Source organism: Galleria mellonella, unplaced genomic scaffold (genome assembly GCF_026898425.1).
Source record: "Galleria mellonella isolate WM207_F2 unplaced genomic scaffold, CSIRO_AGI_GalMel_v1 utg35, whole genome shotgun sequence".
Taxonomy (NCBI): domain Eukaryota; kingdom Metazoa; phylum Arthropoda; class Insecta; order Lepidoptera; family Pyralidae; genus Galleria; species Galleria mellonella.
The window spans coordinates 4,141,641-4,167,000 of record NW_026442082.1 but is presented as its reverse complement, the minus strand read 5'-3'; the positions used below and the strand labels follow the sequence as shown (position 1 = coordinate 4,167,000).

The following is a 25,360-nucleotide window of genomic DNA, read 5'->3' as shown; positions in this document are numbered from 1 at the left end:
CAGTTGTGTTTGCATGGCTGTGTTTCGGTTTGAAGGGTGGGATATGGCAGTGAATTTACAGGATACAGAGGAATAACACCTGAGTCCTCAGGAATGGTAACGCATGGGGGGTATCATAGGCGAAACAGTATACTCTGTTATGTCCATAGTACTGTTCATGTCTATAGGCGACGGTTACCACTTTCCATCAGGTGGGCCGTCAGCTTGTTTGCCATTCTAAGTTGTATAAAAAAAAATGGTACGTAATAAATAATGGCCGCTTCAGAATCGACCCCAATATGTCATATTTTAGGGAAGCTAAACGATGACAGGTGAACGTATAACATCCCGTCTACCTTTGTTACTCGTGTGATTGTAAATAAACACGCGATATTTGCCAGTAGGTGGCGCTGAAGTGGAGTTTATTTGAAAATCGCACGCATCGCTCGCTGCGCTCTTCGCTTCCATGAGACGTAAGTCTTGGAATATTCAGCTAATCGCGTGTAAGCCATTCATATATCGATTGTAAATAAAAATGTAATAAATGGAGAATAAATTTATGAATAACATAAAAAAGGTGGTATTTTTTTTTGCATTTCATATACTGTATATTTGATCTGATATGTATGTATGTATTTCGATTATTGAGGATTATTTGCACTTAATAGATTTGCTCACGTCAATTAAATTTAAAATATAAAGTACCTTAATTAATGTAAACTGTTTCTAACTAGTGTTATAGTATTTATTAATAGGGTTTCAAAAATATTTGTTTGCCTAGATGTTTTTTAAATTACGATAAAATAAAAAAGATTTTTTTTTATACAACTTAGAATGGCAAACAAGCCGACGGCCCACCTGATGGAAAGTGGTCACCGTCGCCTATAGACATGAGCAGTACCATGGACATAACAAAGTATACTGTTTCGCCCATGATACCCCCTATGCGTTGCCATTCCTGAGGATTCAGGTGTTATTACTCTGTACCCTGTAAATTCACTGTCATATCCCACCCTTTAAACCGAAACATAGCTATGCAAACACAACTGCTTCACGGTAGAAACACGAATGGGACAGAGGTACCCAAGCATTCTCAAAAAACAAAACAACAGCACCACACAGCACGCGGTATGTTTCTTTATCTTATATAACTTATCATTATGTAGAGCCGTTGACACATATACATTGTTTGTTTCGAGAATTTGAAACTTTTTTTTTATTTTTTGATATCATAAAAAAAAATTCCCGTATAAAAAATTTTTGACCTTATTAATGAATACTAGTTTTAAAGAATGGGCTACGTTAATTAAAATACTATAACATAACATACATGCCGTGTGTCTAAGGAAGGGCGAGAGATGGGCAGCAGCGTCCCTCTTAAAACATCTCTAAAAGCCAAATTGTGGTTGCCAACCCGCCTGCCAAGTATGGGCAACTACTGACAAACCTCCCCTTATGGGGAAGGCTTATGTCCAGTAGTGGACAGTTAACGGCGGAAATAACAATATAAATAACACACTGTAATATAATAAGTTTACTATTGTAATCTTTTGGAGGAAACAATAAAGAGTATCTATCTATCTACTGTATATTGATCTAAATTAAATGGCCTACCTGTGCACCAAATTTCATTCGAAACACTCTCTTCAATTCGTTTAAACTTAATTGAGTAGCATACATCCAAAGATCATTTCAAATTTTAACAATACAAACATTAATACGACTTACGTTTTCGAAAGAAATTGTGAAAGTGTTTATTTATCAACGTTAGACTTTAAACAAATTATATATTTTTTTTATTGTTTACGCTAATATGTCTGCTCATAACAAATGATTCAAGTCGAAAGCCCCAATAAATTTATTAGAGCGCCTTTTTATCTCTACGGGTGGTAAGGAGACGGGGGGCGGGGCGGGGGGGGGGCGCGGTAAATAAGAGGTATTTATGAAAGTCACCCAAGTGACGGCCGCCATTTTTTATCTGTTCTATTTGTCTCATCTACGGGATATAGCTAAGGAAATCGAAATCTTGGAGCCAAATGTTTTTTTTCTTTCATTTTTTTTTTATTACCTGCTCTTTATTGCACCAATTACGTAATGATAATAATAAAAAATACAGAAAATAATTAAAGTGATTTAAAAAAATAAACGGTCTTTTATTTAAAAATAATTAATTTTATTTCACACTACCCTCAATATGTATTGTATGTGTTATAATTTTTTTCACCGCATAATAAAATTTCTGTTTAGCCAAAGGTTGACTGGGAGAGAATGCTATATAGTATTAAGTCCGCCTTTTGTACCAGACATTTTTTTTGTAATGTGGTCAATAAAGAATAAATAAATAAATATGTATACCCTGTATATTTGTTCCGACATCACACGAAAACGACTGTGCCATATCAGATACGGTTTTCAAACTATTATTCCTGAAGTCTTCCTTGCTACATCGTCTAGAAGTTCTATTTTAATGGTTCTCCCACTTTTGAAATTTACGCATAAAAAGTGACAGACAAAAAGCTAGCCTTTAATATTATTAATATGTTGTAGATGAACAATGAACATCTGCCAAATACCACGCCACTTGATTGTTTAATCAACTGGAGAAATCCAGTTTTGAGCGTCCCCCAAAATTTGCACCCGAATAGAAACAAAATGAAGGATTGCCCAGGGTTGGCGAGCTTAGAATTATTAATTAATATTATATACCTATATAATATAATAAATTATAAATATGAAAATTAGTAAAAATGCTTGTATCATTATAATCACCATCAGATCGGCCATTATCTGTCCACTGCTGAACAAAGGTCTCCCTCATAAATGGGGGAGATCCCCCATAAATTTTGCCGATAGTTGTCACGGTTGGCAGGCAATTTGAAAACTGAAGTTAGACTTTGGCAATGTTTTAAGACGGACGCTGTTGCCCATTCCTCGACCATTAAGTTACCTTAGTCGCCTCTTATAAGAGCCTTGGAAAAGGAAGGGATGGCCCATTCTATGCTGCGACCACATAATATGGATTGTTTATATATTTTAACTTAATCATGATCAAATGGTTAAACGGATTCGAATAAAATTTGGTACACGTGTGGGTTACATATTAATTTAATCCTATATTAAGGGATTGTTAGTACTAGAAGTCTAAAACCTCCATGACTAGCAATATACCCTATGTCATCAGGTCGACCTCCACATATTTCCTCCTGAAAAACATCGTGGTTAATTCTTGTTAAATTGGTTACGATGGCCGTCAACTAGCCTGCTTTCATCCTCACCTATCACTTCTCACTTCCCCGCCAGCGTATACCGATAGGGCAGGCGTGGTTCCCATTTCATTTTTACTTGTTAATAAAATAACGTAACCCTTTGTTGCTTCTTCATCTTGTTTTTATGTAATTAAATTTATATAATTTATTATTCGTTTTATTTGTGTACATATTGTTAATCTGTATCATTCTTTGAAGTGAACACTAAAGAGTTTTCATTCATTCTTTCATTCATTCATCCATTCATTCATTCTTTCATAGGATGCAACTAGTAGACGATATATTCTATAATATAAATATTATTACAATGTAATAATGACGTGACAGCCCTAATAACACTACAGTGCCCACCGTTTCAATTTATGGAAAGAGACAATGGTTTGTGTATGCTTCGATAACCGACATACGCTTGAACAAACAAATCGACCGAACATTGTTTTGTTCTTGGAGTGTAACGATTTCTTTACGGTTTTTGAACAATTTCAATACACAAATAGATAATATTGACGATTCGATGTACACAGTTGGTTAAACTTATGAGTTTTCCAGCCAATCTGGCAACCTATTTGGAGTTAGATAACATAGAGTGGGAACATAATCGTTAGGATCTTTTTAAGGGGGTATTCTATTTTTTTTTTTTTTATTTATGTTCTTAACATTTTCTCTAAGTTTGTAACTAATATGTATTAATATGTATTTGTACTAATATGTGTAAGTATATCTGTCACAGATATTTATTATTTTATATTATTTTTACAGATCTATTTTTTTTAACTCGCCACCTTTATTCTTTAATTCTTTCTACCCAAAGGTTGGGGGGGGGGGGAAAGGGATTGTTAGCAATGGAGTTCGACATTGCTAGCAATATGCACTATTAGGTCGACCTCCATGTGGTTCCCCCTGGAAATCATCGTGAACAATTCTTGTTGAATTCGTCACGATGGGCTAACTGACCTACTTCATCCTCACCTATCATCCCTCACTGGTGCCCTGCCGGTGTATACCGATAGCGCGGGTGGGGTTACCATTCCATTATCACCCATTAAAAAAAAACCCAAAGGTTGTCTGGAATAGATTACTTAGCAATAAAACCGCCTTTTGTACTACACTATACTTATTGAAAATTGTTTTACAAATCCTGTAATGTTGGTGCAATAAAGTTAGTTAAATAAATAAAAAAATAAATAAATAAATAACTTAAAAGCTGGACTCTATATCTGTATATATAAAACAGGATACTGATTGACCGACTATCCCATATATAAATGCACAACCGAAACTGCTGAATCTAAAATCATAAAATTTTGCACATACGGTCTTTATACTGTGCATAAGAATAAGAAAGGAATTTTGAAAATTCAGGAGGTAAAAATTCCCAAATCCACGCGAACGAAGTCGCGCGATCTTAATTAGATTTTCATATTTATATAGTAGATTTTGTTACATTTTAATAACGAGCAATATTTCAATAATCACTCATCATTATCATCATCATTTCAGCTATTATTCGTGCATTGCTGGACATAAGCCTCCCCCATAGACTGCCATAACGAACGGTCATGAGCCACCTGCATCCACTGACTCCCTAGAATACATTTCAGGTCGTCGCTCTATTTAGTGGGGGGACATCCTATACTGCGTTTGACCGTAAGGTGTCGCCACACAATAACCTTTCTTCCCCATCGGTTGTCGGTTCTTCGAGCTATGTGACCAGCCTATTGGTACTTCAACTTGCTTATGCTTCTGTCTATGTCGGTTACGTTGGTTCTTTTGCGGATATCCACGTTTTAAATTATTAATTATTTTAAATTATCAAATTATATGTATTTGATATTTTTGTGCATTACAGGTTTTTGTGTTTTATGCACGAAAAAATATTAATTCACTCTTGCACCACCTGCCCATTTCTATCTGTTCTTAAACCAAACGTTGTCTGTAAGAGATTGCCCTAGTGGTAAGACCACCTTTTGTACCTTTATGTCTATATTTCAATCTGTATTTATGTTACTGTATTTCACTTGAATTATTCACTTGTCATTGTATATTTTTATTTATGGTGCAATAAAAAATATAATAAATAAATACAATAAATTAATCCCACATTTATATAATGTTACATTCTCATATAGAAGCCATGAAATCGTGGCATTATATTCTCCCACCGAAGTTATTCGACCAGGATATCAGAATAACGGAGGTGTACGAAAAACCAATTTGCTTGAAATTCTGTTTCGAAGCACCTATAGAGTGCTCAATCAGTGAAGTACATCAGCGCACAAGCTGACCGCATCTGGATGCGGGCCAATAATTTCCCAATACTCTCACAACCGTAAGTTTCCAACGCTGCAAATGCGAGAGTTTGCTGTTCATAAATGGTATATTATAAACTATACGTTTATTCAAACAATAGTATGTACAAACAATGCTATCTCCCTGTTTAATTAACACAATGACATTAAATTTGCATGCCCACAATTTAAAGGCAATTAAACAGACGCCAAAAGTTTCGTCACATGGTCTTTATTGCTTTAAACGTCTGTTTGAAGCTAATAAATATTTCATTTTATTTCATTTCATTTTAACACTTTTATGTATTTTTTTTAATGGATGATATATTTTTTTATACAACTTAGAATGACAAACAAGCTGACGGCCCATCTGATGGTACGTAGTAACCGTCGCCTATAAACATGAGCAGTACCATGGACATAACAGAGTATACTGTTTCGCCCATTATACCCTCCCATGCGTTGCCTTTCTTGAGGACTCAGGTGTTATTCCTCCGTACCCAGTAAATTCACGCCATATCCCACCCTTCAAACCGAAACACAGCCATGCAAACACAACTGCTTCAGGGTAGAAACACGAACGGGACAGAGGTACCCAAGCATTCGACTTTTGTACAAAGTCTCCCTCTGTATAATATTCTCAAAAAACAAAGCAGCACTTCCGCGATGGTTACTTCCTTCTTAGTTCTAAAATAATGTTTCATATTATTTTATGAAGAGAAAAACACACAATAAATGAGTATCACAATAATATTGTCAGAAACCCAAAACTACAACACAAAAGAGCGACCAATCAGTTCTCATAATATTATGGGGCGCCGTCGCACAATGATTGATGGCGGTTTCGGGATGACGTGGGAATGTGTGCTTATCGAGACATAAAAAATATTTTCTCCGTTTGATAATAAAACTTCATTAGGATTTTATTTTTCAACCGATTTCAAAAAAGAAGAAGGCTCTCAATGCGGTTGTATTTTTTTTACATTTTTGCTACCTCATACAAGCCGACTTAGAAAAATCTTTTGTTTATCTAAAAGGATTTACTTACATATTAGATTCGTAGAAATTTTATCAAAATCGGTTCAGTAATATAGTTCTTTTTTTTATACAACTTAGAACGGCAAACAAGCTGACGGCCCACCTGATGGAAAGTGGTAACCGTCGCCTATAGACATGAGCAGTACCCTAGACATAACAGAGTATACTGTTTCGCCCATGATACCCCCCATGCGTTGCCATTCCTGAGGACTCAGATGTTATTCCTCTGTACCCAGTAAATTCATGCCATATCTCACCCTTCAAACCGAAACACAGTCATGCAAACACAACTGCTTCACGGTTGAAACACGAATGGGACAGAGGTACCCAAGCAATCGACTTTTGTACAAAATCTCCCTCTGGTATAAGTTCTTATTTTTTTTAGGGAACTATACAACTTTAGTAACTTAATAATTAAACATATGTGAAATCAATTGAAAGCTACCACATAAAGTTAACGAAAACCGATATTAGGTACAGTCTAGATAATTTATGAGTGGGCAAACATCATTAAAAACATTGAATAAATAATTTACGACAATTTTTCTTATATAAATGCTGCTTCTATTAAATATATCCATTTTATTAATTTTACTACTATATATATATATATATATATATATATATATATATATATATATATATATATATATATATATATGTGTGTATATGGTATACCCATAACTGGCGAGCGTGTATGAAAAGATTGATGAGTGTGGAGGAAGCGAAAGAGGTTTGTTTAAATCGAAGCATTTGGCGTTCCATTGTTTCTGCCTACCCTAATGGGAGACAGGCATGACAGATATATATATATATATATATATATATATATATATATATATATATATATATATATATATATATATATATTATGTCTACAAAACTCAGACGAAAAGATTTTACAATAGTCAATTGTATTGTACAATATTTTCTAAAAAGTTAAGTTACTTACATGTATAATGATTATATATACTAATATATATATATATATATTGTATATATCTCCCCTTTTATGAGAGTAAAATATTAAGTAATATATTCCAGGTATTGTTATTATATAAGTCATTAAGTGTAGTAATTCCCCTATTGGGGAGTTGCCAGTAGTTGCCACGCTTGGCAGGAGGGTTGGCGACTGCAATCAGGCTTTGCTGATGTTTAAAAAGGGACACTGCTTTCCATCACTCGACCATTAAGCTCCCTTAGTAGCCTTTTACGACACTTACGGGAAAGGAAGGGGTGGTCATTCTACACCGCGGCACAAATCCCTTACATCGTTAAAAATCAAATGACTGGTTTTGCTACAATTAGAGTAATTTTTTTTGTAGAACGCAATCTAAATAGGTATCAATCTAATACAGACTTTGTGTAAAATTTATTTAGTTGTGTAAAAAAAAAGTACCCGTACATGCTATTCAGTGTTGCCAGATTAGATATTTTTCCCCAACTTTAATTAAAATTTTTTGGGGAAACCAAATATCTCTGTCGTTGTTTGAAGTCGATTGACAATGTTTCCCATGGAAACGTTAACAAGGATGGTATACCGTTTTATTAATAGCCGATAATAATCGATAGCGGCCCAGTATATTAATAATCTCCGCATTTGACTGGTGGCTGATGCGTTGTGGTCAATCGATAGCGGACGGTCGTTAATCACACCTTCGTGTTCACATAGAACGTTTTTTGACCGCTACAGTAACTAGTTATTAGGTGGAAGTAAAGACAGACAGTGGAGGGAACATATTTTTACATAGAATCCTTATTAATATTATAAATGTGAAAGTGAGTTTGTTTGTTACCTTATTGCGCCTTAACGGGTTAATCAATCACTATGAAATTTGGTATACACGTATTATATGGGATGGAAAAATATATAGGCTACTTTTTATCTTGGTCAGTAAACATATGCTGATCGCGCGAACGAAGTCGCGGGTAAAAGCTAATACATTTGTTTAAGAAATGTATTTTTCATATCGAAAATTTAGTTTGAAAACAAATACTAGATGGCGTTGTTGACAATGTAAAAGTCGCTATTAAGGTTTCCTGTGTTTTGATGACCTGCCCTTAGAGAGAATTAATAAATTAATCCTATCATTCTAACTGTATCGTGGTTGTTTCATTCGTCAGTATTGGTGGCATATTTTAGACTCGCGTTACCTAGTTCTTCGTATTTAATAACTTTTAGTCTGGACAAAACGATTAAAGTCATTTTTACAACAAAAAGATATTTATTTACATTTTATTGCACTATTTAAGGAATAATATATAGTTTTATATTTGTATTATTCTATACAAAAAGCGGTCTTATTGCTAAAGCAATCCCTTTCAAACAACCTTTGGAAAGAAATGGAATCTCTATCCAAAATTGAAATTTCTCTTTTTAAGAAAATAAATTTAAATATTTCAAATAATTTATATATATAAAGAAAATTATTCAAGGAAACTTAATTATAAATAGTTTTAAATAGTCATTTTTATATAATTGTAACGCCTAGTTCGGAATGCATTTTCAGCTGAGAAGAACGGTCAAGAAATCCAACTGTTGTTTTGTTAAAAAAAGAATTGAGTTTTACAACGAAAATGTGAATGGATAAAATTACTATTACCAACTAAATACTGATAAATTAACAGAACTAATAGTGGCGTAAATTCTTTTGTTGATGGAAGACTGGAAGATGTTTTCAAACTCTGGACTGGAAAAGAAATGGTATAAACATCAATGACGAATACATCACTCACACCTTCGACTTGTCAATAATATAGTAATCATGGCAGAATCCCTCTAGATCTTGAATACTATTCTTAATAATCTCAATAATGCTTCTCAACAGGTAGGACCTCAGATGAACATAGACCAAAATCATGTCTAACGTCCATGTTATAGCTACACCGGTTATCATAACGCTCAAAGTTGACCTGGAACAACTTGTTTGACTAGATAAATCCAAAACAAAAAATCAATCGACGAATCGAACTCGGCTTGGTAGCGTTTAGAAAACTACGCTACGTTTTCTCATCCAAACCATAAAGTTTGAAGACGAACATCTTTAACCAGTGCGTGACCTACCAAAACATGATCCTATACAGTTGCGCGTATGCAAAAGCTTCAAGATAGCAAGCTATGGAAAGGGCTATGCTATGAGACTTTGTTTGGGTGACAGAATCCGAAACGAAGATTTACGCAAAAGAACCAAAGTAATCGACATAGCCCGAAGGATAAGCAAGCTGAATTGGCTATGAACTGGTCACATAGCTGGAAGAACCGCTAACTGATGAAGAAAAAGTTTTGAGTGGTGACCCCATACGAACAAATGCAGTGCATTGCATTACAGATGACCCCCCCACTAGCTGAAGTGACGACCTCAAATACATTGCAGAAAATCAATGGATGTAGGTGGTTCAGGGCCATTATTTGTGTCAGTCTATGGGGAAGGCCTATGTTCACCAGTGGATTTTGGACATATAATGAAGAATTCTATTAATAAGCTTTTAGTAGTTATTACAATTGGGCGGTCGATGGTACGCAATGTATTCGTACATCAATATCGAGTTGTCGTTTAATGTTAGTGCTATCTAATCCCTAGTTTGAACGGATGTGTCAAGTTGACACTTATCACATGACAGATGAAAGGCAATATCCAGCCCCTACACAAAACGGTCAATACTAACGATCACCTCTATTTAAATATCTATAAGTGAAACTATAAGAATAGAAACTAAGATTATCGATTCTTATGGTAGAACAATATTTAGTCAGGTTTAGAAACTGTCGTAGTTAAATCCTGGCCAATAAGCCACGGTACGTTAATTAATTCCTCATTGATACCCCGTCAGCATATGAGGGAGGGTTTGGGAGGGGGGGTTTTGTTAGTAATGCGGACTATCAGTCCCATTACTAGCAATATACTCTGTGAGGTCGACCTTCACGTTGTCCCTCTTGGAAACCATTGTGCTGTATTCCAGGTGTAACTGACCTGTCTTTCCATCTCGCCAATCATCCCTCACTGGTGCCCCGCAAGCGTATACCGTTAGCGCAGGCGGGGTTACCATTCTATTATCATCCATTAAAACTACAAGCGCCCTCTGTCGCACGCAATACGATTGTTAGTTGTTGACAGTTAAAAAAAGAACTCGTGACGTGTGTTGTTGCGTAAAAAGAAAAAAAAATCGAAAAGGCAGAAAACTAGTGTCCTGGGACTGAAGAAAAGGCAGCAGAATAAATCCAATAAGTCCTTGTCCTTATTCGGTTCTCTATAAAATAAACAAAAGAGTAAAATTTTTATTCTACCAGAGGGAGATTTTGTACAAAAGTCGATTGCTTGGAAACCTCTGTCCTATTCGTATTTCTACCGTGAAGCAGTTGTGTTTGCATGGCTGCGTTTCGGTTTGAAGGGTGGGATATGGCGTGAATTTACAGGGTACAGAGGAATAACACCTAAGTCCTCAGGAATGGCAACGCATGGGGGGTATCATGAACAAAACAGTATACTCTGTTATATTCATGGTACTGCTCACGGCTATAGGCGACGGTTACCACTTTCCATCAGGTGGGCCGTCAGCTTGTTTGCCATTCTAAGTTGTATAAAAAAAAACCGAACACATATATAGATTAAATATATTTATATCTTTCTGAATTATATCTTTATAATCCCACACTTAGAAACTCGGTTTCTGCACATATTTGCCTTAGATATATATTACCTAGTATCTAGTCATAAACAATGATTATTCTTGTTCATAAAACAACAGTATCAGCAAATAATAATGTGATATTACTCGTATGAAACATATTGTGTAAAAAGAGACATTACTATTTCACGGAAACGTTATATGAAATGGATATTGCCTTGAAATTGCCTCATAATGCCCAATAAACTTTGCTTTATTGGTCTGTCAAACATCTCGTGATGTTTAAGTATTTATTAATGCTCGTGGATACTATCAAACTGAGATATCTCTTTTTAGGTTTGCCTTGTTTGATGCTGGTATTTCCTTTGTATTCGAGTAGTTTATCATTTGTATATTATATATATATAATATCAGACTGCCATGTAGTTTCTTAGAACTACGACCCTTTTCTTTTTTCCTGTGGGTTCGTAAATATAAAAAATATAGTAAAAAAATATATATATATATAAAATCCTATGTTTGACACATTATAGTCAGATATAAAACGATTTGGAAATTTCTTTATTTTTTTTATCTACAAGGACATACTTATAGATTGGCCACATAGAAATTTAATCAAAATCGATTCAGTTATTTAGTATTCGAATCAAAATAACTGGTTTTGTCACAATTGAAGTAGGTTCTTTTTTGTGGAACACAATTATTTGCCGTGTGGTCCCGGCATAGAATAAGCCACCTCTTCCTTTCTCGTGGGTGCGTAAGAGGCAACTAAGAGAGATTAATAGTCTTAATAGTCGAGGGATGGGCAGCAGCGTCCCTCTTAAAACATCTCTGAAGCCTAACTACGGTTACCAACCCGCCTGACAACTACTAAGCGTGATAACTACTGGCAAAGTCTATGGGGAGCTCTGCCCCTACTTTCAGCAGTGGGCAGACAACGGCTGATATATATATATATATATATATGTACATAAACCATTGTAACGCGAATTTAAATCTCAATATATTTGATTACTTTATGTTTAGTTAGATTGTGTCACCGCGGACTCGAACGTTTTATAATTTACATCGTACATTACCGTATCTGTGATTACCCTATTTTGGTTAGAAAAGGCTTACTAAGCTTTGAGACAGTCGTACATTAAATATGTCTCTTGTAGGGTTGCTGCATTAGTTCTTACATGGATAATTAATAACCCACCTTATCTGTTATTTCATTACAAAAACTAATTTAAAAACAAATAAAATGTATTTGATGGATTCATTAACTGTCTCCTTGACTAGGCGTCACGTAAAAACCATTAAATATTAAACTATAATAAATATTGCATTAATGGCTAATGTTAATTTAGCAAATTACTAATTTCTTTTAATTATTACAAAAACATATTCCGAAGAATAAACAATTGACACGTTTTTTTTAAAGTCGGTTAAAATTCATTTCTAAGGAATCTCTTACTGTCTAGTAACTTGTTACGCACAGACATATCAATATGCCTCTATTTTAATAGATTTCATTTACAGTATTAAAAAAAAACAAATGGTTATTTTTATATTTCTTTTTAACGATATTCAAAAAGCAAAATCTGTCAATATTTATTTGAGGTTATATTATAACGTAACCGCAAAAAATCTTATAGGATTACATCACCAAATACCAGAGGGAGACTGTACAAAAATTGTTTGCTTGGGTACCTCTGTCCCTCTCGTGTTTCAATCGTAATCCTTTCGGTTTGAAGTGTGGGATATGGCGTGAATTTATAGGGTACAGAGAAACAACACCCGAGTCCTCAGGAATGGCAACGCATAGGGGGTATCATGGGCGAAACAATATACTCTGTTATGTCCATGGTACTGCTCATGTCTATAGGCGACGGTTACCACTTTCCATCAGATGGGCCGTCAGCTTGTTTGCCATTCTAAGTTGTATAAAAAAATCATCGAAAAATAAGTTTCTTTCTAAAATGATACATTTCACTTAACCTGTGTAGTAAATGAAACAATAGCGCCATCTATTATTGATACGAATGAGATGTTTATTACTATAATGTCTGTTACAAACTTATACAGGTACTGATTTACACGGGTAGAGCCTCGGGGCATAGCTAGTATGCAATAATTATACACATTTCTCATTGTCTATGTTGTAGCGCTGTAAACTCACACCCTGGAGGCATAACTTCTACATATTATTGTTTTTGTTCTTATTAACTGGTCCTCAGAGAACAGCGGACACTATGTCCGAAGGACATGTTTTTTTTTACACTGATTATTTATTTTATACGGAATATTTTTAATGTATTTATGCTTCATGATCATCATTTCGGCCATTATTCTTCCACTGCTGGATATAAGCCTCCCCCATAGACTGCCATAAAGAACGGTCCTGAGCCACCTGCATCCACTGGGAGTCCCCTGCAATACATTTCAGGTCGTCACTCCATCTAGTGGGGGGTCGTGCGTATCTACTAATAATAATAATAATAAATTATAATTAAATTTTTCTACACACAAAACGAGTTTCATCGGTACAAAACCTCATATGAATGATGATTTAGGAACACATTGTGGAAATGTTGCCAGATTGAGATATTTTCTTTTATATAGGCGACGGTTACCACTTTCCATCAGGTGGGCCGTCAGCTTGTTTGCCATTCTAAGTTGTATAAAAAAAAATACTTTCACCATTAAAATTATTCATTATCCCAGAGTAACATAAGATATAAAGATATGAAGTAAGGAATGAAAGTTGGTATGGAAGCGAGCAAAGCCGCGAGTCGAAGTTACTAACGAATAAACTCAAAAACTACTGGATCGATTTCAAAAACCCTTGCACCATTAGAATGCTACGTTATCCCTGAGTAACATAGGCTACAGGTTTTTTTTTTTTTAAATTATATCTATCCATGTGAAGTCGGGTCGTATCGCTAGTTTTATTTAAAACTAACGGCCGGTCCCGGCTTTGCACGGGTGGACATTTTTACATTTTAAAAAGTGGCCATTAAGGCTACATACGCGACGGAAGCTTAAAAATGGAATAATTTCTCCCGTTTTCCCAACATTTCCCTTCACTGTTCTGCTCCTATTGATCGTAGCGTGATGAAAAGTATACTATAATCTGCCCAGGAGTATGAAAAATAATTGTGCCAAGTTTCGTTAAAATCCGTCGAGTTATTTTTGTTTCTATAACGAACATACAGACAGACAGACAAAAATTTTATTGAATGCATTATTGGCATCAGTATCAATCACTAAACAACCCCTATCGTTATTTTGGAAATATATTTCATGTACAGGTTTGACCTCTCTACAGATTTATTATAAGTATAGATTAAAAATTAAGCGCAAAAGATACAAGCCAAAATACAGGTACTAATAGAATTATATAATCTTTACTAAGATTATAAATAAGAAAGTGCGTTTGTCTGTTTGTACCTATTAGCGTTTTAATAGCTTAACCAATCATATGGGATGGAGAAGAACATAGTTGTTTTATCCCGGTTAATGTACATATCCTGGTAACGCAAAGTCACAGTTGATAGCTAAAATAAATAGATTTATCAAATTTTTATTTATAAAAATACTTTTATAAATAAGGAAAATTAAAAATATATCCTGGCAACCCTATAATAGCTTGCATACCCTTACCACATTTATTTCACCACTAATTCAAATGGATTAGGGTTGATATGTTAATCCTTGACCCCTCCTGTGATACCTTAAGTGAAAAGTTTTTGGTATATTTTTTTTCAGACCACAGCCACATATTAAAAAATATATACTCCCTGGGGGAAAGTAATGAGGTCTAATAGCCCATTGGTTGCAATACACTGTATCAGGTCGACCTCTACACGGTTCCCCTGGAAGCCATAGCGGTTAATTCTTGTGCAATTGATCATTACGAGTTAAAAGATCTGCCTTCATACTCAACCCCCCTTCACTGGTGAAACACGAGCGTATACCGATAGCATATTCGGGGATAAAATTCCATTTTCATCCATCCATTAAAAACAAATTTAATAAATCCCCTTTTAGGGCAGGACATCAAAACACAAGAAAATCTTAATAGCGACTTGTACATTATTAACAACGCCATCTAGTATCTGATTTAAAAAGGAAACTTCTATATAAAAATACATTTCGTCATAGTCGTAAAATAATGACGGATCTGACAAATATTACATATATAGATCCATCATTATTCTACGACTATGACGATTTCTGAACTAGTTTATATTAAATTCGGACGCCACCTGAAAGTAGTCCATTTTATTGGGCTTTCTACTTCTAAAATCCACGTGTACGAATTAACGGGCTAAAAGGTAGTCTATCAATAATAATCCACATATCCAAGTACTATCCAAAATTTTCTTTCAATACGAGGTAAATATTAACTAATTACATAACTAGACAGTTTGGTATTGGGTTTGATTCCAATTTACGATTCCATTAAGTGCCTCAATACCATTAATAACATAAAGAAAGGTAATACCAGTTTACACAGCACACCTGTATCTAAAAGTCATCAGAATTAATAGAATAATGGCGAAGTTACATCAAAATTGTTTTCCAAATAAAACCTACTTCATTTGTGGTAAAACCAGTTATTTTTTTCTCAAAACTAAACTACTAAACTATATATAGAGTGTATCTTTTCAGATAAAAAAGATTTTTCCAAATTTCTATATAACTGATGGATTTATGAAGTAATAAACATGAAAAATTATTGATTAAATTTTGCTATACTAGAGGGAAACTGTACAAAAGTCGTTTGCTTGGCCACCTCTGTCCCATTCGTGTTTCTACCGTGAAGCATTCGTGTTTGTACGGCTGTGTTTCGGTTTGAAGGGTGGGATATGGCGTGAATTTACTGGGTACAGAGGAATAACATCTGAGTCCTTAAGAATGACAACGTATGGTGGGTATCATGGGCGAAACAGTATATACTCTGTTATGTCCATGGTACTGTTCATGCCTATAGGGGACCACGATTACCACTTTCCATCATGTGGGCCGTCAGCTTGTTTGCCATTCTAAGTTGAATAAAAAATAAATAAGAAAAAACCTCAAAGAGAATTCATGTATGTACTCTTCATATGAACGTGGTAATATCTTTACATTATGTACTTTAGTGCATTAAAATAAATTGCCACCACTTTGTATAAGGAATGCCCAGTTCTTAGTTTTGTTTAAAGGACAAATCAAATTGCATTTTCTTTCACTGTAGTCACTCTTTTCCTTTCTCCTTTACTTTACTAGATTTGTCATATTTCCTTGTGTGTACTATGTATATATATATATATATATATATATATATATATATATATATATATATATATATGTATATATATGTAGTATATATTATTTGTTATAATAAGTAGTTTAAAAAAGTATATGTATTTGAAGTTTTCATGTATCAGGTTATGGAATGAGCTCCCTGCCGAGGTTTTCCCAAGAGACTACAGCATGGAGTTATTCAAAATAGGGGTAGAGAGGTTTCTTCAGGATCGGCAACGCGCGCGCCTCCAATACTTCTGGTGTTGCAGGTGTTCATAGGTTTGCCGTCGAAGATGTGGTGAGTGCGAAAGCGAACCCATGTCTCCGACATATAGCACCTCGAGGGTATATCGTCTGGTTTTTGGTGGGTACACTCCCGCCTTACGGGGGGATTCCCACAGTACCCATTCACCTCTCACAAGGTGTATGGGGCTGCATAAAGCATTTTCCAGACGTTAAAAAAAAGTGTTCATAGGCTACGGTAACCACTTACCATCAGGTGGGCCGTATGCTTGTTTGCCACCTCAGTGGTATAAAAAATCTTAAATTTTTGTATTATAGATATGTATTATCTTGCGCCATCTACCCGCTTCTATCTGTTCTCCTTTAACCAAAGGTTGTCTGTAAATGATTGCCCTAGCGATAAGACCGCCTTTTGTACCTTTATGTGTATATTTTAATCTGTACTTTATGCTACTGTATTTTATTTTAATTATTTATATGTCATTGTTTATTTTTGTTTTTGGTACAATAAAGAGTTAAATAATAAATATATAATAATAAAAAAATATAATTCAACCGAATTGAGTACCTCCTTTTTAAAGGCGGTTGAAAACCACTATCAGTGCCGGCGACTTCGTTCGCATGACCGGGATAAAAGTAGGTAATCTAGGTCCTCCGTTCCAAACACTATGTATAAGTATATCAAATTTAATAATCCATTAGCCACTACACTGGCTTTTTCTCTAATTCATTCAACTTTCAGGTTATCAAGCACTTGAATGTTTTAGCTTTTGACATTAGATCTGCCTCAGGCAAATTAGCATTCAAGCATAAACTACGTTATTTTTATTTAAAATTCACAGAAACGTAACATGTTTTAGACACTTCGCCTTATCTGATGCGGGTTTTCCCTTGTATTTGAGTAATTTTTCGTCTGACTTTTTTTATACTACTTAGAATGGCAAACAAGCTGACGGCCCACCTGATGGAAAATGGTAACCGTCACCTATAGACATGAGCAGTACCATGGACATAACAGAGTATACTGTTTCGCCCATGATACCCCCCATGCGTTGCCACTCCTGAGGACTCAGGTATTATTCCTCTGTACCCAGTAAATTCACGCCATATCCCAACCTTCAAACCCACACCACGAAACACAGCTATGCAAACACAACTGCTTCACGATTGAAATGAATACATTATATATATATATATATATATATATATATATATATATATATATATATATATATATATATATACTTTTTTTTATTACTGTTATAAATTAACATTGTTCATTACGTTCCATCGTCAATTATATTTTCTGTTATTCTTGTTTACAGTCAACTAGAAGATAACAACATGGTGTTAAGTCCGCCATCTAGGTGTATTAAAGTTTAATACATAAATAAATAATGATTTTGATTTCATAGTAGGATTTAATAATATTCCTTATATATAGTTAAAATATCTGTATATGGACCCAATAACAGATATATTCATGTCTATTATCCAATATTTAGCTAATATTGAGTACCTGAGGATAATACATATCAATATCCGACCGCTTTGGACTATATCGAAATGGGTGACGACATTTTTCCGCCATCAATGTCCAATAAATACCAATATATAGATATTACATCGGTACTGATATTGCGCATACCAGCTATATAGTTCAATTCGTGTGGTTAGTACGTAAATTCAAGGGTACAAATAAACCACATAATCTAGTTATTCTCGAATTACACGGTTCCCATCTAACTTTTCCCGTTATCGTGAGATGAAGGAAGTTTTTGAACTAACTGTAATTTAATTAGACGTGGTATTTTCAACCGACTTCAAAAAGGAGGAAATGTCCAATTACACTGCTCTTTCCATATAAGACGAAATCTAAATCGTTAGAAAGACGTAAAAAAATGTTCGAATCTCCCGTACTGACACAGCGGCGCCATCTGTTGGTTTAGTATAGGTGAATCAAAATTTGTTTCACATTGTAATATCTTTTTTTATGCAACTAATTTTTTTATGGCAAAAAATTTAATGGCTCACCTGATGAAAAATGACAACCGTCTGAATCTGAACTTGTTTCAATAGAAATGGAACAATAGAACAGTGAATACCGAATGGGACTCCCATTCAGCATACCTTTAACCTTCAAGAAAAGAGCATATTCCTTTTTAAAAGGCCGGCAGCAAACCTGCAATGCCGTAGGTGTTGTGGGTGACCATGGGTGGCGGTAGTCACTTACCATCAGGTGAGCCGCATGCTCGTTTGCCCCCTGTGTTGTAAAATATATATATATATATATATATATATATATATATACATACTGTGGTATTCGTCAATACCAGAGCGCTAAAACGGAAACCATTCACGAGCCTGACTGATGAGTTATTTATTCATTCAAAGACATCATTACCGAGTCAAAGAAGTAAAATTATTAACATAATTTTTTTACAATAGACAAAATATTTTCATGATAATTTAAACGATCCTTGCCTTAGGCAGATATGATTTTGTACTTGTAAGTCTAAAAATTAATATTCTGATTTCTATTTAAATTTATTTATTTTAACCTTACTTAGTACTGAGTTATTTAACTATGCGGATTTCTAAATGGATAAATACCTATCCATTACAAGTATTATATGTTCTTTTAGAACACTATAAGTCTGGGGGAAGGGATTGTTAGTAATGGGGTCTAATGAACCCATTGCTAGCAATACACTATCAGGTCGACCTCCACGTGGTTCCCTCTGGAAACCATCGTGAACAATTCTTGTTGAATTCGTCACAATTGGCTAAGTGGCTTGCTTCATCCTCATCTATCATCCTTCACTGGTGCCCCGCCAGTATATACCGATAGCGCGGGCGGGGCCACTATTCCATTATCACCCATTAAAAAAAAAAACACTATAAGTCTAGTATTATAATTGCATTTCTTATATGATCATCATTATCAGCCTTCAACCGTCCACGGCTGGGCAAAACCCTCCCATTAGGGGGTATTGCCAGTCGTTGTCACGTTGGCAGGTTGATTGGAAACCGCAGTTTGTCTTTGGAGATGTTTTAAGAGGGATGCTGCTGCCCATTCCTCGCGTTCCTAAGTCGCCTCTTAGGCGATACCCTAATATAACGATACCCACGGGAAAATTAGGGGTGGCCTATTCTACGCCGTGTGACCCCGCCATTTCTTATGTATATCATTCATTTATTATGACCAAATACTTCTGAATGAAATAAATAAAAAAAAAAAACTACAACTAATCAGAGAAAGAAGATAATATGTTAATTGTCACCGCACTATCGTGACAATCACGAATCATGGCGTTCTTGTGTGATGTGTCCAATGCGTTGGAGTAATAATAATACACAGTTACACCAAACACCTGCTTCTCAAGCTGGAAGACTATGTATTACGAGAAAGCAATAAACAATTGGCCATACAAGCTCAAACATTCAAAACCGCACAAATTCAGAAAATTTCGTTTCTTAAATTAGCCCAAATAGGAATCGAATTTTTCCAGAGGGAGACTTTGTACAAAAGTCGATTGTTTGGGTACCTCTGTCCCATTCGTGTTTCAACCGTGAAGCAGTTGTGTTTGCATGGCTGTGTTTCGATTTGAAGGGCGTGAATTTACTGGGTACAGAGGAATAACACCTGAGTCCTCAGGAATGGCAACGCATAGGGGGTATCATGGGCGAAACAGTCTATTATGTCCGTGGTACTGCTCATGTCTATAGGCAACGGTTACCACTTTCCATCAGGTGGGCCGTCAGCTTGTTCGCCATTCTAAGTTGTATAAAAAAAAATCGAATCTAGGTCCCCTTCTACACAAGTCAACTAACCCACACTACGAAGATTTTGATAGTTGTGGGAATATCTATACATTGGCTTACAAACGGTATCGAAGCCTTAATCCTTAGGAGAGATTTTGCCTCACTCTGCGTGTTCTACTGTCTGTACAACGGATTGTACTCAGAGGAATTATTCAATATGATGCCCACGACCACTTTCTATCATCTTACAACTCGCCATTGAGAGGGAATTCATGCCCATTCCTTAGAGCCTGGACGGGCGCGTACAATGCTGTTTCTAAAATGTTTCCTCACACAAATGCTCAAGTTACAGAATTAGAAAAACATCTTGATAGGGTGTCAAGATTTTTTCCAAGGGACTACAGCATGGGGTTCTTCAAAAAAGGGATAAAGAGGTTTCTTTAGGGTCTACAAAGCGTACGTAAGGCTCCTGATAATGCAGGCGTGGGCCGCATGCTTGTGTGCCACTTTAGTGGTATAAAAATACCTATTTATTGATTTTATATATTCTGCTGTCCTTCTTGGAATCACTCTTAAAAATAAAACTCACTGGGGTCCTCACATTCAAAACCCTGTAACTAAATTAAATTCTGCGTCGTATGTTGTATACAAGGTTAAACAAATTAGTTTATTTTAGTTAATTTCATAGTATACTGTCCTATGGGTTATTACTATGGGATAAAGCAGTCGATTTTTTTCACAAAAACGCACAATTAGCGCGATTTATTCTATGGGACGTCGTGAATCATGAAGAAAGATATTTAAAGAAGGAAATATACCGTAAATAAATATAAATACAAATACCGTAACTTCAAAACACTTAACGCAAACATTTTGTATTTACGCAAGAATCTTCGTTTATTAAAAAAAAAGCTATCTCAATACTGTTAACACTAGATACAAATATTTATACTTTTTGATCAAAATCTATGACACACTAAACGATTACTTGAATAACAAATGTGCACGGTGTTAATCGATCATGCACGCTTTTGACGACCGTGCAATTTTAGATATAGTGCATTGAAATAAACACACATAATGTCAACAGAGATTTAAAAGAATAACTGTTGAGTTTCTTGTGTGCTCTTCTCAACAGATAACAACTTTCCGAACCTTGCATTCATAAAAAATGACAATTTAAAATTGCTTGTAAACAAGACAATTTGAATAAATATTGGTTTGAATTTGAATATTTATTACTAGTGATGCAGCCCGGCTTTCCATGGATAGATAGAATTTTTGAAAACAATATAAATCCTTTTTTTACTTCCTGATGATGTAGGTTTTAAGAAATGAAAGAATTTTTAAAATCCGTTGAGTAGTTTTTGGTTTTAACCATTACAAATAATCAAATCTTTTCTCTTTCTAATATTATTAATATAGATATAATTAAAATATGTTCCAAATCCAATAAAAAAAAATCAGTTATGGCAAACCCATTTATTTTGATTTAAAACTAAGCTACTAAATCGATTTTGATGAAATTTCTGTGATACCAATCTGTAAGTATATCCTTTCAGATAAAAAAGAATTTTCCAAATCGGTTTACAACTGACGGAGTTATGAGGTAACAAATATAAAAAAATACAACAAATTTAATACCTCCTTTTTAAAGTCGGTTAAAAAGGTGACAAAACACCGCGGTAGTTAAAATAGACTTGTTGAAGATAAGTTTTATGAATACTTACTTTATTTTATTGTTAACAAAGAAATGAAGACAAGAAATCACAAGACAAATAATGATTATGAGAAAGCCTTTCAAAGACATGACTTGTACATAACACAATAGGACTGAGGACGTACTTATCACCAAAAAGAGGATTTATTCTTGTAGGTACAATCCTCTGAACATTCTTGAAGTGGACATCAGATAAAATTTGTCAACTTTCCGCGTAAAACCGAACGCGACACAAGTTTCCTATAAATAAAATCTATTTACAATAGATATAAATATCAAATTATTTGCAGCACTCAGGTAATTTACTCTTTTTTTTTTAAGTGCTATGACGTCATAGCACTAATTTGCATATTCTTACTGGTGATTAATTAAAATGTTTATGTAAAATTTTCAAATGTATACACATCCAATATTATATTGTATTATAGAACTTGGATAATTTCCCATTAATTTTTATCTTCATTACAATAAGGTTATTTTTTTTTTAGTATGATCATGACGCTAATTGTCAAAAATTAATAAAACTGATTTTTATACAATAACAATCGTATTTTATAAAAAGAAATAATTTACACCTACTTACCTTAATAAATTAATTTTATTTACCAGATATAGAATCGTAATTCGATTATTAATGTTTTATAAAAAAAAAAAAACAATCATCGTACTTTTAAAAAGACAATAAGTACAAACTCACCTAACAAAATATTTTCGGATCACTTATAAAAAAACATAATTGTCACACACTGGCCATTACACTTTTTATACAGCCATAAACAATCACATTCACTTTTTAAATTTTTGAAAATGGAACCCGATTTCTTATGTTGGACAGACCGACGTGCGGCGAACGTCGACCGTGGCAAAAGACTGGTTGAACGCTGCAGTACTGAAATACCTATAGCTTATAGCGCAGGTTCGGATTACAGGGGTGCGTTTCATGTCTATACACAGTTTTATGGTGCAGTCAACCTGCATAATGTAGTTTAGATGTATTAATGAGAGAACCATAAAATTTATACGCTCACGCACACGTAAACGGAATAGTCGAATAGAACAAAATTTGGAATTCGTGTAATTATCTATTATTACGTACTTGTATATACATATATATATATGTACATATAACAAACTTTTAACCTGACGATATCTATAGAGGAAATATTTAATTAAAACCGACCTGATGGAAAGTGGTAACCGTCGCCTATAGACATGAGCAGTACCATGGACATAACAGAGTATACTGTTTCGCCCATGATACCCCCCATGCGTTGCCATTCCTAAGGACTCAGGTGTTATTCCTCTGTACCCTGTAAATTCACGCCATATCCCACCCTTCAAACCGAAACTCAGCCATGCAAACACAATTGCTTCACGGTAGAAACACGGATGGGACAGAGGTACCAAACCTTAAGTTGTATTAAAAAAAAATACCTAATTTCAGCAGTGGACAGCGAACAGTTGATGTGAAAACCACTTGTTAACAACTAGACCGACATTTTATTACTATTTCCAGCAATACTTATAAAAAAATCTATTCAATTTAATATTGGACAAGATTCTTGTCGCTGAAATTAGTTCGTTGACTTCTTCCAATATCATGGGAATTGGTATTATTACATTTTTCGCCACGACAAGAGATGGTCATACCAAATTTTTCTATCTATAAATGAAATTACAATGAAATCCAACGTTACAACGTGATTGCTACAAACCTTCAGCGAATTAGTCTGAACGGCCGAAAGTTTATAACAAATATATATAGGGGTTTACCCGTGAAAATAAAACATTAGTTCAATCTTAGATTAATTGATTAATGAGAGAAGTGTCTTTGTGCAAAATAATTTGAGTAATACATCATCTACCCGACTGCCGAATAGAAAAGGGTACTGTTTTCAATATAAAGTTTACAAGTAAATTTAAGAATTCTACCGATATTATAAATTTGAAATTTTATAAATATGTCAGTTTACTTGCACTCAAATACTTGAATGAATTTATATAAAATTGATATATCCGTGCATCTTCCACAGTATCCCACTTAAAACATTGTCAAAAGCCTAACTGTGGTTGCCAACCCGCATGCTAAGCATGGCAACTACTATCAAAACTTCCCAAAGGGAGACCTATGTTTAGTATTGGACAGTTAACAGTTTATATAATAATATATAATATTCTTGGCTGTGTGGTCCCGGCACAGAACAGGCCAACCTTTCCTATCCCGTGGATGTCGTAAGAGCCAACTAAGGGAGGGCGAGATATGGACAGGAGCGTCCTTCTTAAAACATCTCTAAAACCTGACTGCGGTTGCCAATCCGCCTACCAAGCGTGACAACTACTGGCAAAACCCCCCAAGGGGGAGGCTTATGTTCAGCAGTGGACATTTAAAGGTTAATATGAAGATAATATAATATTTTAAATGTAGCATTCGATCGAAATGAACATAGATATCCGACCGGTGTATCGAAAAGGGCGATGACCTTTTTCCCGCCATCAATGTCCATAGAAACACATTTTTTTTATACATCTTAGAATGGCAAACAAGCTGACGGCCCACCTGATGGAAAGTGGTAACCGTCGCCTATAGACATGAGCAGTACTATGGACATGACAGAGTATACTGTTTGCCCATGATACCCCCCATGCGTTGCCATTCCTGAGGACTCAGGTGTTATTTCTCCGTACCCAGTAAATTCACGCCATATCCCACCCTTCAAACCGAAACACAGCCATGCAAACACAACTGCTTTACGGTTGAAACACGAATGGGACAGAGGTACCCAAGCAATAAACAAAAGTAATAAATGCAAGCAACATAATTAATCAATATTCAAATATCTTCTATACTTATAATAAATCTGTAGAGAGGTCAATTCTGTACATGAAATATATATCCAAAATAACTATCAGGCGGTGATTAGTGATCGATACTGATGCCAAAAATGCAATCAGTGAAATTTTTGTCTGTCTGTCTGTATGTTCGTTATAGAAACAAAAACTACTTGACGGATTTTAATGAAACTTGGTACAATTATTCTTCATACTCCTGGACAGGTTATACTTTATAGTATACTTTTCATCACGCCACGATCAATAGGAGCAGAGCAGTGAAGGGGAATGTGTCTGTTACATCAAAACCACTGAACCGTGAGGAAGGA

At 34.8% G+C, this 25,360-nt stretch overlaps 1 protein-coding gene across 2 annotated transcripts in view; it reads right to left on the bottom strand.

Moving 5' to 3' along the window:
* Positions 1 to 23,057, bottom strand: part of LOC113509533 (octopamine receptor beta-1R-like) — an 87,011-nt gene extending 63,954 nt beyond the window's left edge. The window contains exon 1 of one of the 2 annotated variants that reach the window (XM_052896884.1): positions 22,900 to 23,057. The gene's annotated coding sequence lies outside the window, so the exon portion shown is untranslated. Of the gene's footprint in view, positions 1 to 22,785; positions 22,875 to 22,899 lie in introns of those variants that run through there. The other variant, XM_052896885.1, reaches the window with a different exon arrangement.
* Between the last annotated feature and the right edge of the window lie 2,303 nt (positions 23,058 to 25,360).